A 13,490-nucleotide genomic window follows, 5' to 3' on the forward strand; every position below is an offset into this window, starting at 1 on the left:
CTGAACAGAAGCCAAGGAGAACTTGTGGCAAGCTTTCACAGGCCATATGAAATAATGTTGAGGGCTGAATTTGGTCTATGGCTCTTATGTTTGACACCAGTTTTGAAAGGGCGATCCTGTTTCATGCAAAAGAGCTCATGGCCGGTGCCCTGGGTGTGGTCACACCTGAAGTCTGAACACTGAATATGCAATACATCTTCGAATGGATGCTCATTTTTGATGACTATTTCTCTTTATAAATAATATATGGAGACACAGTAAGTATTCATGGAGGCTGTGTTCTGCCTCAGGTCAAGATATCACATGCATACATTTTTAGGTTTAGATGGTGGCCAGAATTTGAATGGATGTCCTTGGTGTTTGCAGTATATTTTTCATTTTGTTGAGTTTAGCTTTTGTCCTTTAATCGTATAAATACAATGAAAAAACCAAGCACACGCACATTGTCAAAGGTTAAAAAAAAAAAAGAATCAGGACATTTTCTCTCTCCGACCCTTTGAGCACACCTTCCTGTCTTCGATGTTCTTTTTTTTTTTGTTTAACCAGACGCTAGCACGCAGACACAACCTCCAGTTGCACACTCGCCATCTGCAGCCCTCCGCGCCCTTATCTCCTTCAGTTTTTTTTTCTGCCCCCATTTTCATCCGTCTTATCTCTCGTGGCGCGGTTGCTAGGAAGCCCCGCTGACTGGAGGCGTTTTTCATTGGACTGGAAGGAGAGGATGAAGTTGAAAAGGAGGCGGGGGGATTGATATCGAGGGGTACTGGGAGGCGCTTGAGGAGGAACACAAAATGAAATCCAGATGTGCTAATGAGGCTGGATGTTGACCGACATTGTTGCTGAGGGTGGCTTTACAGACAGGTAATGATGCACATTTGAATATATGGGCGGAAGGTTTACAGTAAAGCAGAGAAAAATACTGACAGATTAAAAAAATACTACTAATAATTAGCAAATAATAGATATAGCAAAAAGAATATAAAGGACATCTGGCAGTGGTAATTTAAAATCAAGATGAAGTGTCTCTCTAGCAGTGGGGGATCATGAATAAAACCACTGGGACATGGCCAGACTGTTCGCTCTCATTTATTTCCACACAAAGGATCGGAAAATTCTGGAGTCCCACCACACGTAACCTTGAAAGTCTATTGTGGAGGTTCTGTCAACGGCTTTGCATCTTTCAAACGTAAGCAGTTGTAGTTTTACACTGGTGCGTGTCTTCATTTGTAGAGGCAACTTGATGTCCATATTTGGGGTCAAACCCAAAAACTAGTCAACAAATTCAGACATTATTAATTCAGATGTATTTATGACGTCTCCTACTAGAAAACCATGTTTTGGTCAATGAACATGTCTTGGGGGCTGCCAGCGGGTAGGGGCGGCTTTTACTGTGAGCAGTGTGCCTGAAGGGATCACTAAACGGCCTCTTTGTTTGTCATGAATATGTGATGTCGTGACAAAAGTGAGGCGGAATGCATTTAGGGTGATTTGGATGTCCGTGGTCTTCAATATTGCAAGACAGCATATTGAGGAGGAATATACATTGTTAATTAAAAAAAAATCAGAAGCCGAAGCTGCGAGTCCTTTTTGGTTGGAAGTACTTTAATGGTAATGTCTGAGAGGCATCACAACAGACATAAAATTCATTTTAACCCTTTCAGGGATAGCAGTTACTACAGCGGACAGATTCCCATGTTATCACGTTACAGGGCGCATGAAAGCAATAAAAGAAGAAAAATGAGTCCATGCTCACAACTGAGACCAACTAACACATTGTTTAACTGGTGTGTTATTACGTAACTAACCCCAGAAATAATCTAGTTTGTCTTTGGTGCCTGATAATCACATTTCCATTGTCCATTGCAGATTTCATTTGGTGTTTTCTTGCAGTTTCCCCCCTTCAACCTCTTGCCTCTCCTCCCTCAGTTCCCCTCCCTGTATGCATGCCTGCCTCCATCCTGTCTTTGTTGCATTGATGGGTTGAAACTGACAGGGGGCAACAAACTGATTGGGGTCTCCTGCCTTTTATGACACCCATTTAGAGGGCATGAGCTTTGATTGGTCCACGGCTCTGGGTGAGCCGTAAAAAAAAAATTGATGTCATCCAACAATGCGGGAGTATGATCTGCTTGGCTTGCTTTTCCAATGCTGTGTAGCAATATTACGGCTCATATTAAATCTGTTTGGATCAGGTCCCTTTTGACTGACACTCCAATTATATAATCTGGGGAGACCAGACGAGACAGTACAACTGTATTAAACACAATCCCTGAGTATGCTCTGCCTCAATGTCAGAAAGCAGTAAAACAGAGACCTCCTGAAAGTTACTCGACGGAACTGAAGTGAATTCATATCCCGGTTCGGTTCACTTATTATCCATGTATTTTGGAGATTAAGGTTAGTTAAAAGAAGTGCTGCTCTAGTGCTGGTTTAAAAATATTCATATTTGAGTAAGTTGTGTTGTTACATTATTAGAAACTGACAGTCACCTTCCTCTGTAAAAGGAGTTGGAATTGAACCCGGTACCTCTGCACTGTGAGGTCAAAGCACTAACCACTGGACCACCGGGCCACCCATCCTCTGCTTTGTTCAGCTAAATATTTGGCCCTCTCAATGGTTGATCTTGATGTGCAGAGCAAAGAGTGCGTTACAGGGAAGGACAAGGCCCAGGTTAGAAACTCTCTGCCAATCAGTGATTCAAAGCTGTTTGTTACATTACATGGACGAAGACCAAGCACTTTCCATTGCCCTCAGGTTGTGTTAAATATATTATAGCAGTTGCAGGACAATGATATGTCTGTATCTGAAAGCTGAGGGTCTACATACGGGTGACACAAACAAATTTATAGTAAGATTAGTAGTGCACATAAGTGTACATGTCCCTCCAACAGTGCTGAAACGATGCCCTTATAAATAAAAATGAAACAAGAGTTCCACATTTCAGATTCTTTTTCCAGGTGTTTACAGTAGATATTTAAAAAAAAAAGTCTATGCACCGTTAATATGAATTATAAGCTGGAAAACTCAATTGAAATAGTTTTCATCATTTCTGGAGGGCAAGTAAACATGAACAACTGAGATTTTGTGGTTGACTATGTGTAACAAATACCATCTTGTGCTCTGTGAATGTACATTAGTTGAAATTAGTGATGGCCACGGAGTTTGCAGCATGAGCTTCTCTCCGAGCGGTCAGTGCGCTCCACTTCCAACCGGTGACACGAAGCCCAGGTGTGGCCGGAAAACGCAGGATTGCCACCATTACATACAGTATATACGAGAACAAATTCAGGTTACAGTATCACCATAGAATGGAACTCCATCGCAAACCAAGGAACCCCTGGATGTGCCCTGCCTGGTGCTGGATGACTGGCCAACACTTCATGGTGTACCCTGCCTCTTTTGTTTTCAGTCAGATCAGTCAGTATCAGCTTCTATCCAAATGTATCTTGAATTCTGCGATCCCCCCAACATATGTTATTCCAATCTGCTGCAAGACATAATTTAAGATGACTCTTAAAAGCTAAGATGTGGACACAGAATGTGCTTTGGCTAACATCACTCCGAGAACCATGGGATTGATTTCTCGGGAATACCCCACCTCCAGAAAGCCAGCCCTCAAGCACTTGGCCAATCAATCAGCTTTGTATCCTTTTACTCTAGCTCCTCTGTCTCTTCACAGCCTCCACATATTTCACCAGTGACCCTTGTTTGGGAGACATTCACTAATATTTCCAATTCAAAATCAGCTTTCACTCTCCTTGTCCATCCTTCGTAACCTCATCTTGAGCTTCCTTTCCTTTGCTTGTCTACCCGCAGCACCTCAATCTCCTTTTCCACTTTTCATCCATTTGTTCTTTCCCTCTTTTGATCCAAAGTAGGTCAGTCAGCATCATTGGGCCGCAGCTCCATCCAAGCATGACATCCATACACACATGCATTGATATAAACACACACATGCACGCATGCACGCACACACACACACACACACACACACACACACACACACACACACACACACACACATTTATTTCCTGACAACAGCTCAGTCAACGTGCACCTCTCAATCCTTAAGTCTTGCTTTCAACGTCACGCTTTCCCGAGAGGATTTGATCTGAGCAGTGTGCTGGCTTTGCAATCTGACACTGCTTTGTTTTGCCCCTCCCCTTCTTCTTCTTGCCCAAGTGTTAATCGAACAAGTCTTTGTTGACAATGATCAACAGCAGACAGTTGGAACGAATGTTACAAGTCTGTCTTCATAAAGGAACTAGACTGACTCTTTTCGTGCTCAGATGAATACTACTTTGCCTACAGTTCATCTGTTGACACCAAAATCAAAATGTTGCGTGACGATCAGGGTGACTTGCAATTAAAGGCTCAAATGCCAGACACCCAAGAATCAGTTAGTTCATCTCACTAATATGAGAGCATCACTTGCTCGACAGTGAAATTATGCCTTTTTTCGAGGATTATCACACCAGAGTATGCAATTATCATAGCTAGTGTAACAAAGTATTTTTTGCCGCCGCAGGTATGAATGTGTTTTTTATCCGTCATTCCTTTTATTGTTTGTAAAAAAACACCAATCACAAAATCACTACTAATTAGTTCATTTCATGCAAATACCAAGCCTTGCCTCCCCACATTTTCCTCAATTATCCCATCGGCTTTCAACCGTGGTTGTCATGGCAACTCCTTTAAAAGCCATCTGCACTACGGAAATGATGTAACTGACATAGGCCCGTCCCCCACAACCACTTTAACATGTAACCTGTGACCTTTGTGTGAGTAAGAGCCATTTATTTTAGGGTGTGTCCATGTGTGTGTGTGTTAAAAGAACATAGCTGGTGGCCTTTGGGGCTTTCATTAGGACTCATCCTGTTGCAGGTCAGTAGGGAAAAGCAGGTGATAGACTCTGCATCAAAGTCTCCACACTCATACAAAAGCACATTCATTGTCCCAGGAGATGGGCAAAGGTGGATGTTTAATGGGATCAGGGACTGTTCTCAATTCCATTATTCACTTCACACATTCTCTTTATTCTTGTGTGGAGGCCTAGAAGCTTTGGATACTTTGTTGATGCAAAAATTATGAGTTCTGTGGGGGTACTTTAGTTCTGTAGTGAATGCACGTGTTTTTGGAAATGAATACACTGCGACTGATTTGGTGGCATATGCAATTTGGTTAACACAGAAGATGAATGTCCATCCATCCATCCATTTTCCAATCCGCTTTATCCTCACAAGGGTCGCGGGGGGTGCTGGAGCCTATCCCAGCTGTCTTCGAGCAGTAGGCGGGGGACACCCTGAACCAGTTGCAGGGCACACAGACAACAATCATCTGCGCTCACACTCACACCTAAGGACAATTTAGAGTGTCCAATCAGCTTGCCACGCACGTTTTTGGAATGTGGGAGTCCCCGGAGAAAACCCATGCAGGCCCGGGGAGAACATGCAAACTCCACACAGGGAGGCCGGAGCCGGAGTCGAACCCTGCACCTCTGCACTTTGAGGTCAACGCGCAAACCAGTCGACCACCGGGCCGCCCAGAAGCTGAATGTATAAGCCTCAAATATCTATTTTTTTTCCTCAATAAGGTTATCACGTGTTCCAATATTATGCATCATAAGATTTAGCTCCGTGAAGAGAAGACAATAAAACACTATAAAGATGGCAAATTTGATTTCGGCTGAAAAAAACAGCACTTCTTGGTTGATATAATTACTATGTTTTTTTTTGTTTGTTTGTTTTTGTTTTTTAATGCAGCTTTGACCAAATCAAAACATGGTCATGGATTTAAACCCTTATATTTTTCTAACTCCTGTATAAAAAAGATCATGTCAATACATGACAGGTTAAAAGAAGTATTCTGCCCTCAAGAAAACTGATTTTTTTTTTTAATCATTAAGCTCATTTTGCCCAATCAGCAGATTTAGTTGCACATTCCGTGGCCTCGGGAACTAGATCAGAGATATAGGGCCCAGGAGACAATGAATTTTTAAATTATTAATCGGCTGTGTCTGTTAAAGATTGCACACACGTCTGTTGTTGCACAAAATGGAACCAGCCCATGTAAGCAAATAACACGTTCTTTTGTCAAGAAAAGTTTACATAAATTCATAGCATGTTGCAGAGTCTTCATCGACGCATGGATGCTAAAGACAATTTTGGAAACTGCATCCTGGATTTTTCTAAAAGCTAGGTTTTTAAAGACGACAAACATTTACATGTGGACAAAGGGTCAAATTATACCCCAACATACTTCCCCAACTTGCTCCCCACATCCCCCCTCTCTGTATGATGTGAAAATGAGGTTCAGTTTGTTTGTGTTTGTACACTGTCAGATATCGTAGCTTCACTCATACACATCCACTTCAAGAGGGGCAAATAAGCTAGTGTGCCCTTGGGCAATGTACTTAACCCGGTTAAACATTTTTACTCCAGATGTTCAGTATGTAACATGCTGCATTCAGAAGTGGGATTAGTTCATATTTCTGGGGCGGCAGAAACTCATCTGTAAGGACTTGTGCTTTGAAACTGGAAGATGCCAGTTTGAGTCCCGATTTGGGCAAAAATGGCAACTGATTGTTTGAGAGATGCCAGATTGATTCCAGACTACTGTTGAGGTGCCCGTGAGCAAGGCCTTGACATATTACCAGCAGTGAAAAAATTGTAATGCTTATGTTGTTTTCTGGAACAAACCTTCGATTGATTTTTTTCTAGCAATTTTTTATCCTCACATCAATAACATTTCTCTTCGTGTGTCAAAATGTGTTGATTTGCAGCACTTACAGACACTTTGTGTAAATAGCATGTATTTTTATTTGTCTTCATGCTTGTTGAGGCAGTGCAGTGTCGAAGAGTCTTTTTAAGGCTTTTCCACAGTCCTCGAGGCAGACTACGTTACAGTATAGTGTTTGTGTGTCTAAGTGTGAGCCTAACAACCAGGGGCGACAGAATAAAACGGACAAAATAAGAGAGCAGAGGAGCATCTTGTGATCCTAAAGACCCCGGCTGGCGTACAGATGAGTTCTTTGAAAGCACAAGCTAGTTAAAGAAACAAGGCGGTTGCAGACAGTCCTGAGGCATTTTGTGTTGTCTGCATCGTCTCTCCTTTCTGCACTGCTCCAACATGTTTCTTCCTGTGCAGCTAACTGACACAAATGAGCATCAAACAGTCTTGCTTTGCATAGCAAATGTTAGCAAAGCTTTAATATAGATGACTAATATCTCGTTTTCTGTCTCATCAGGTCACCAAAGCGGTCACAGACAAAATATCGGTGTCCTCATCATTTTTAAGGTAAGTCATCATTGAAGCTCGATGTAGATATCCTGTACCATAAACCCAAGTTGTAAATTGTGAAGGTTAAAGTTGGTTTCCTCCCCAGCCAACACATGGATAAACACATTAATGTAAACAATTTTTATAATTCACTATGACTTATGCCATGGTTGTACATTCAGCCATTTACTTCCAATTATCCGGGGTCGGGTCGTTGGGGCAGCAGCTTTAGCAGAGAAGCCCAGACTTCTCTCTCCCCAGCCACTTCATCCAGTTCTTCCAGGAGGATGCTGAGGTGTTCCCCAGCCAACCGTGAGACATAGTCTCTCCAGAGTGTGCAGGTTCTTTCAGGTGCCTGAGCCATCTCGTCTGGCTCCTCTCAATGGGGAGGAGCAGTGGCTCAATACCGAGCCCCTCCTAGATGAATGAGCTTCTCACCCTATCTCTTAGGGAGCACCCCGAAACCCCGCATAGGAAACTAGTTTCGGCTGCTTGTCAACCAGGTCCTTCTTCTTTCGGTCACAACCTACAGCTTGTGACCATTGGTGAGGAGAGCAACCTCAATCAACCGGCAAATTGAGAGTTTTGCCTTTTGACTGATATAAAATCCTCATCAATGCAGACGCAGTACCGATCCGCCTCTCGATCTCCTGTTCCATTCTTCTCTCACTCATGAAAAAAATCCTAAAGCCTAATTCTCACTGAGTGGCGAAGGTTTGCAAGTGTGTGCGCCCGTCACAAATGTTTTTGTAAAATTATTATTATTTTTTTTTTGGTCAGGGTTCGTTCAGTGTTGCAAACAGTTGCAAATATGTTCGCCAGACATTCACTGTAGTAATGGTTGAAAACAGTTTGTCTTGTCACCCTCAAAGTCTGAACATGTTCAACATTTCTTTGCAACAAGAAAAATAGTTAAACGAACCTTGATGAAAAAACATTTGTAAGGTGCAAACACACTTGAAAACCTTCACTGCTCATTGAGATATGTCCTGAAGATACTTAAGTCCTCCACTTTTAGCAGGAGCTCATCTACAACCTAGAGTGGGCACTCCACCCTTTTCCGAATGAAGACCATGGCCTCAGACAGATTTGGAGGTCGTGATTTTATCTCAAACACTTCACACCTGGCTGTGAGCCGCTTCAGTGAAAGTTGGAGGTTGGTCCTTGGTGAAGCCAACAGAACCACATCACCTGCAAAAAGCAGAGATGTAAACCAGACCCAGAAGTTGGTGCTTCAATCCCCGGCCATTGCGACAATGTCCAGGTGTCCTTCAGCAGGATACTGCACCCCCAGTTACTCCTAATGCTGCGTCATTTGTGTGAATGAGGTAACATTGTAAAGCGCTTTGAGTACCAGAGGTAGAAAACTACCCAGTTATCATTTATAATAATACTAATAATAATAATACATTTTATTTATAAGCACCTTTCAAGACACCCAAGGACACTTTACACTAATGAAAACAATAAAACACAATATGGGTTGAGCAGCGGCAGCCAAGCGCGCCAGCGTTCACTCAACCCGGAAGTCAGAAAGAAACTACAAGGGAGGGAGAGGGGGAGAAAAAAAACCACACTCGAACTATCCTCATTTTGAGGATAATTTGAGTTAGGCAAAAAACTCCTGCACAAGCATATGACAGTTACAACAGGTCACAAGACATAAACAATGAAGGCGGTGATACAAGGGAGTGTATGCGCGAGTGATTGTCTGGTTGTGTGTGCGTGTCAGGCCGCAGCTGGTATGTCAAGGTCTTCTCGTGGAGACAGTCCTGGCATATCAGTCTATGGCCGAGAAGGAGGGGGTGATGGTGGGGGACTAGCTTCCGTGCGTACTTTCATCAGGGGAAGGTCGCGATAGCAGATGTTGTTTTGGTAGCAGGCTGCCCAACAATTTAAGACAGCCTTGAGTCCGTGGCTTTTGTCTCTTTAGTGGTGTAGATCAGCCAAATCCGCTATTTCTTTCAATATTTGAGCACAGATTCCAGTTTCTCCAAGTTGTTGTCCATCTTGCAGTGACGCTCCAAGACCGCAACAGTTTGTGGTTGAGCAGTCTGAGTCTGAGTGTTGGACATCCGCAGGAGCAGAAAACAAAAGCGTCCGCCTTCGTCGAGAGCCAAGCAATAAGTGCTTTGCTTGACTATCTGATGTAATGCAGACACACTGTTCAGATGGAGGAAAGGCGAGCGTAATCGAGGATGGCATGCGAACCTTAAAGAGGAAGGGTCAAGTCAAGTACAACTTTTTTGTCAAATGTGCAGTATGTGCAACATACAGCACAGATGAAATTTCATCCCTCTCAAACAGACAATAAGTGGGCATGGAAGAGGACGCTAAAGACACGCCCACCAGTAGGTTGATACAATGCCGGGACGTGCATTGGGCAAAACAACTTTGGATCACGTAAAATTGCACCTATGAAGAGAAATGCCTATGAAGCACTGTTAGGCACATTGCCTCTCAGCAGCCTATCACCATGGGAAACTGTAGAGTGGAAGAGAGTCCGACACCTCTTGAGAGGACTGGTTCCAACACCTCTTGAGAGGACTGGTACCAGAGGTTGTGTGTAGAGGCGAGCCCGACTATATCAAGTGGAACTTCTCGTCCTCGGACACCAGTTCAGGCTCCTTTGTCAGAGAGGTGACGTTCCATGTCCTCGAGTCAGATTCTGTTGCCGGGGATTGGACGGCTAATGGCCCTGCCTTTGGCCACTGCCCAGTTCACACTGCACCCAACCTCCTTGTCGGCTCTCACAGGTTGTGAGCCCATGGGAACGGGGACCCACATGCTCATTTATGTCTGAGCCCAGTCGGGCCCCAAGGGTGGAAGCCTGGCCACCAGGGACTCGCCAATGAGCCCCATCTCAGTGACTCACATCTGGGCAAGAGAAAACGATCTCAATTTATAATCATCATTGGGGCGCTGGGAACTGTACTTTGTCTGGTCCCTCATCTAGGACCTTTTTACCATGGGTGATACTGCCAGGGGCAGAAAGCCTCAGGAAACTTAGCTCCTCGGATCCTTGAGAGACACAAACCACTCAACAATGATAAAGTAACAGTTCATAGAGGGGGTCGTACATTCAGTATTTATGAATGTGTACATGAATGCATTGCTCCCACTTGTCTCAGCAAGGCTATCGCGGTAGGTTGAAGCCAATTGTGTATGATGGATTGAATAGTATTTATTGAATCTGTGATGTTGTGTTGTGTTGTAGAGATCAGACAAGTGTCTGTGGGGGAGTGCACAAAGTAATGCCTGTAATGTTTTCACAGCAATTTAAATATGATTGATGAGGTCTTTTGACGGTTAGGAAAACTTTTTAGGCTTAGTTTTTGAGTCTTTTTACTAACTGTTGCAAAATGTAGACGACTCTAGACAAAACAAAACCTCCCTATAGCTTTTTATACAAACAAACCGACAAATTTATATTACACATATACAAATAGTGCATGATATTTTCAATGTCAATTCTGTGCCATATTGCAGTTTATGACATGAAAAAGTTATTCATTGCCAAAACTAATGGAATTTAACATTTTTCATTGGATGCCAAGAACAGCCAAGCTGAAGCAATAAAATTGTATTAAGCTGAGCTGAGCCCTCTGATCAAAGGAGTGCCTTTGCATGCATTAAATGCTCAGTTAGCTGTCATGGGGTTTGTGATTGCTATTAACTTTTTAATCTATGCATTATTCTCACAAGAATGATTCAATTGGGTTAGTGTGTGGGCCTTTTTGATATATTTGCACATATCACTCACTGCGCTTTGTCCTTTCACCTCAGCCTTGTTTGACCTTTTTCACCCAGAATATATTTATTAGATAGGTACACAATCAATGTGTGAATTCATGGCAGATGGCCCACTGTAATTGTAAAGTCAGGCAGGATCAAAATGTTGAACCCATCCATCCATCCATTTTTTAACCCGCTGATCCTGACAAGGGTCACGGGCATGTTGGAGCCTATCCCAGCTGTCTTCAGGCAGGGTGGGTTACACCCTAAACTGGTTGCCAGCCAATCTCCGGGCACACAACCTGGGGACAATTTAGAGTGTTCAATCAACCAGAATACCCGGAGAAAACCCACACAGCCACAGGGAGAACAGACAAACTCAACACAGGGAGGCCAGGGCCTGGAATCGAACCCTGCACCTCTGCGCTGTGAGGCCGACATGCTAACCAGCTGAGCACTGTGCCACCCGCTGTCTTTCATTTTGAACAGAAATTATGATTTCCAACTAACTTCAAACTGTGTATATCGAATATTTGAGCCTCATCATCCGGCTTTTCAGTCTAGCGGAAGGCGGAAGGTTCACATTGACGAAGGCCCCAGTTTCAACTGAATAATGAGAGCCCCAAAACATGTTGCCACCACCATTCTTGACTCTTCATATAGTGATACTCGAGGATTTATCCTCATGTCACTGTGCCTTTTATGCTCTGGTTTTACAGTCATCATTACAGGATGGACACTTTTTGGGAAAGTGAAGCAGCAGTGTTGAACTTTCTTCATTTGTAGACAAGCTGTCTTACCATGGACTAATTAATTGAGGAATTTAAGAAACTCTCATGACCCTTCCCAGCTTCACAAGTTATCAGTTCTTCACAAGGTATTCTAAGAGTAGGTTTAAGGTTTCTTTTTTTTTTTTTTTTTGTTCCTTGAACCTAATTGGTCTATGAGTAGACAAGATGAACATCATAACGCTACGTATTCTTACAGTGCCATGCGTGAGGAATGATTCTGCTGCATGATATTTTTTCGACTAAAGCAGGGCACCTTTCATCAACACTTCCAATCTCAACACATTGATCTAGGTTGGCTGAGATATGACTCGGATTAGCGCTCAGATAATAACTCAGCCTTGAGGTTCAATAAAAACATGAAAACAGGTAATTGTATGTGTGGTATGAGTTTAAGAAGCGTAAGCTTTTCTATTGTTATAACTTGGATGAAGATCAGATCACAATTTATGACCAATGTATGTATAAATCCAGTAATTCCAAAGGGTTCATGTACTTTTTGTTGCAACTGTGTATTTAATTAAAAAAAACGGTCATCAAGCACATAGGAATGATGTTACAGATATTATTGAATCTAAATGCAGTGTCATCTTTAATCATTGGACCGTGTGCAACGCACATCTGAAAATGTGCAACTGGACCGTGGCTTTTTTGATTCCCTTAGAAACCGACAGATGCACCGATTTACAATACAATTTGTTTGTTGTTACACTGAGCTGGTTGTGTTGACCTTGTCTCTGCGATTTGTGTGTATTTGTGGATGGTACTTTGTGCATGTCTGTGTGTACAGACAAATAAAGCGTGTAAGCTAGGTCAACTAGAAAAGCAACAGTTTTATGGAACTGTTGTGGCACAGGATTGTGCCACAACAGTTCCATAAAAATCAGGAGTGTGCAGGTGCTCCAAGTTTAAAAACGGACACATGGAACTTTTTTGTGGAAACATTTAATTACAACAAGGTGTAGCTCTCTACTGAACAGTTTGGTCAAGGCCGTATCTCACTGAGTGGCGAAGGTTTGCAAGTGTGTGTGCCCATAGCAAAGGCTCACTGTTTCTAACAAATGTTTGCTAGACATTCCCAAACAGTTTTAGTGGTTGCAAACAGTTTTTCTTGTCGCCGGCAAATTTTGAACATGTTTAAAATTTCTTTGCAATGAGAAAAACTGAGACCATTATGATTGTTGGCAACGTCTTTGCATCGTGTCATTTTTGCTGGCTAAAAATCACAGTACGATACTAGTACCTGTACTTGGTGCAACATTAACGGAAGATACACTAGATTGGGGATATATTTGGGTTTCAACTCCTTGATTTGTTGCCTGTTTCTTTTTCATTTAAATTTTCTGGAAGGATAGGAAGTACACATTGCATAAAAAAAAATGTTTGGATTTTCCAAACAGCCATTCCAGCTTTGTACAACCGGGTGAAAGAGAACATTCTGATCTCATTTTACTTCAGATAGTATCTGGTTGTATGTGTTGTGGTAATCTTTGTTGGTTGTATGTGTTGTGGTAATCTTTGTTGAAGTGCATTTGTTTGTTTTTTATGGTGCCTGAGTCATTTTTTGTTGTGGTGTCTCCACCATTGTTGTTAACTTTTGTTTCAATGAATTGTTTGGGATGAGGAAATCACCAGTGCATCCTTCTACTTAAATGTGCTTACTTTCAACAAATCACTGTCGTGTGAACT

General features: G+C 42.6%; 1 protein-coding gene across 11 annotated transcripts in view; it reads left to right on the plus strand.

Annotated features, from left to right (window-relative positions):
- nfasca (neurofascin homolog (chicken) a) overlaps positions 1 to 13,490 on the plus strand; it is a 152,537-nt gene that overhangs the window by 66,928 nt on the left and 72,119 nt on the right. For all 11 annotated transcript variants that reach the window (XR_015101552.1, XR_015101551.1, XM_086116996.1 and 8 more), the window contains exon 2: positions 7,247 to 7,296. The gene's annotated coding sequence lies outside the window, so the exon portion shown is untranslated. The remainder of the gene's footprint in view (positions 1 to 7,246; positions 7,297 to 13,490) is intronic.

The sequence above is a fragment of the Hippocampus guttulatus genome, chromosome 8 (assembly GCF_054856545.1).
Source record: "Hippocampus guttulatus isolate MCC_2025c chromosome 8, RoL_Hgut_1.0, whole genome shotgun sequence".
NCBI lineage: Eukaryota > Metazoa > Chordata > Actinopteri > Syngnathiformes > Syngnathidae > Hippocampus > Hippocampus guttulatus.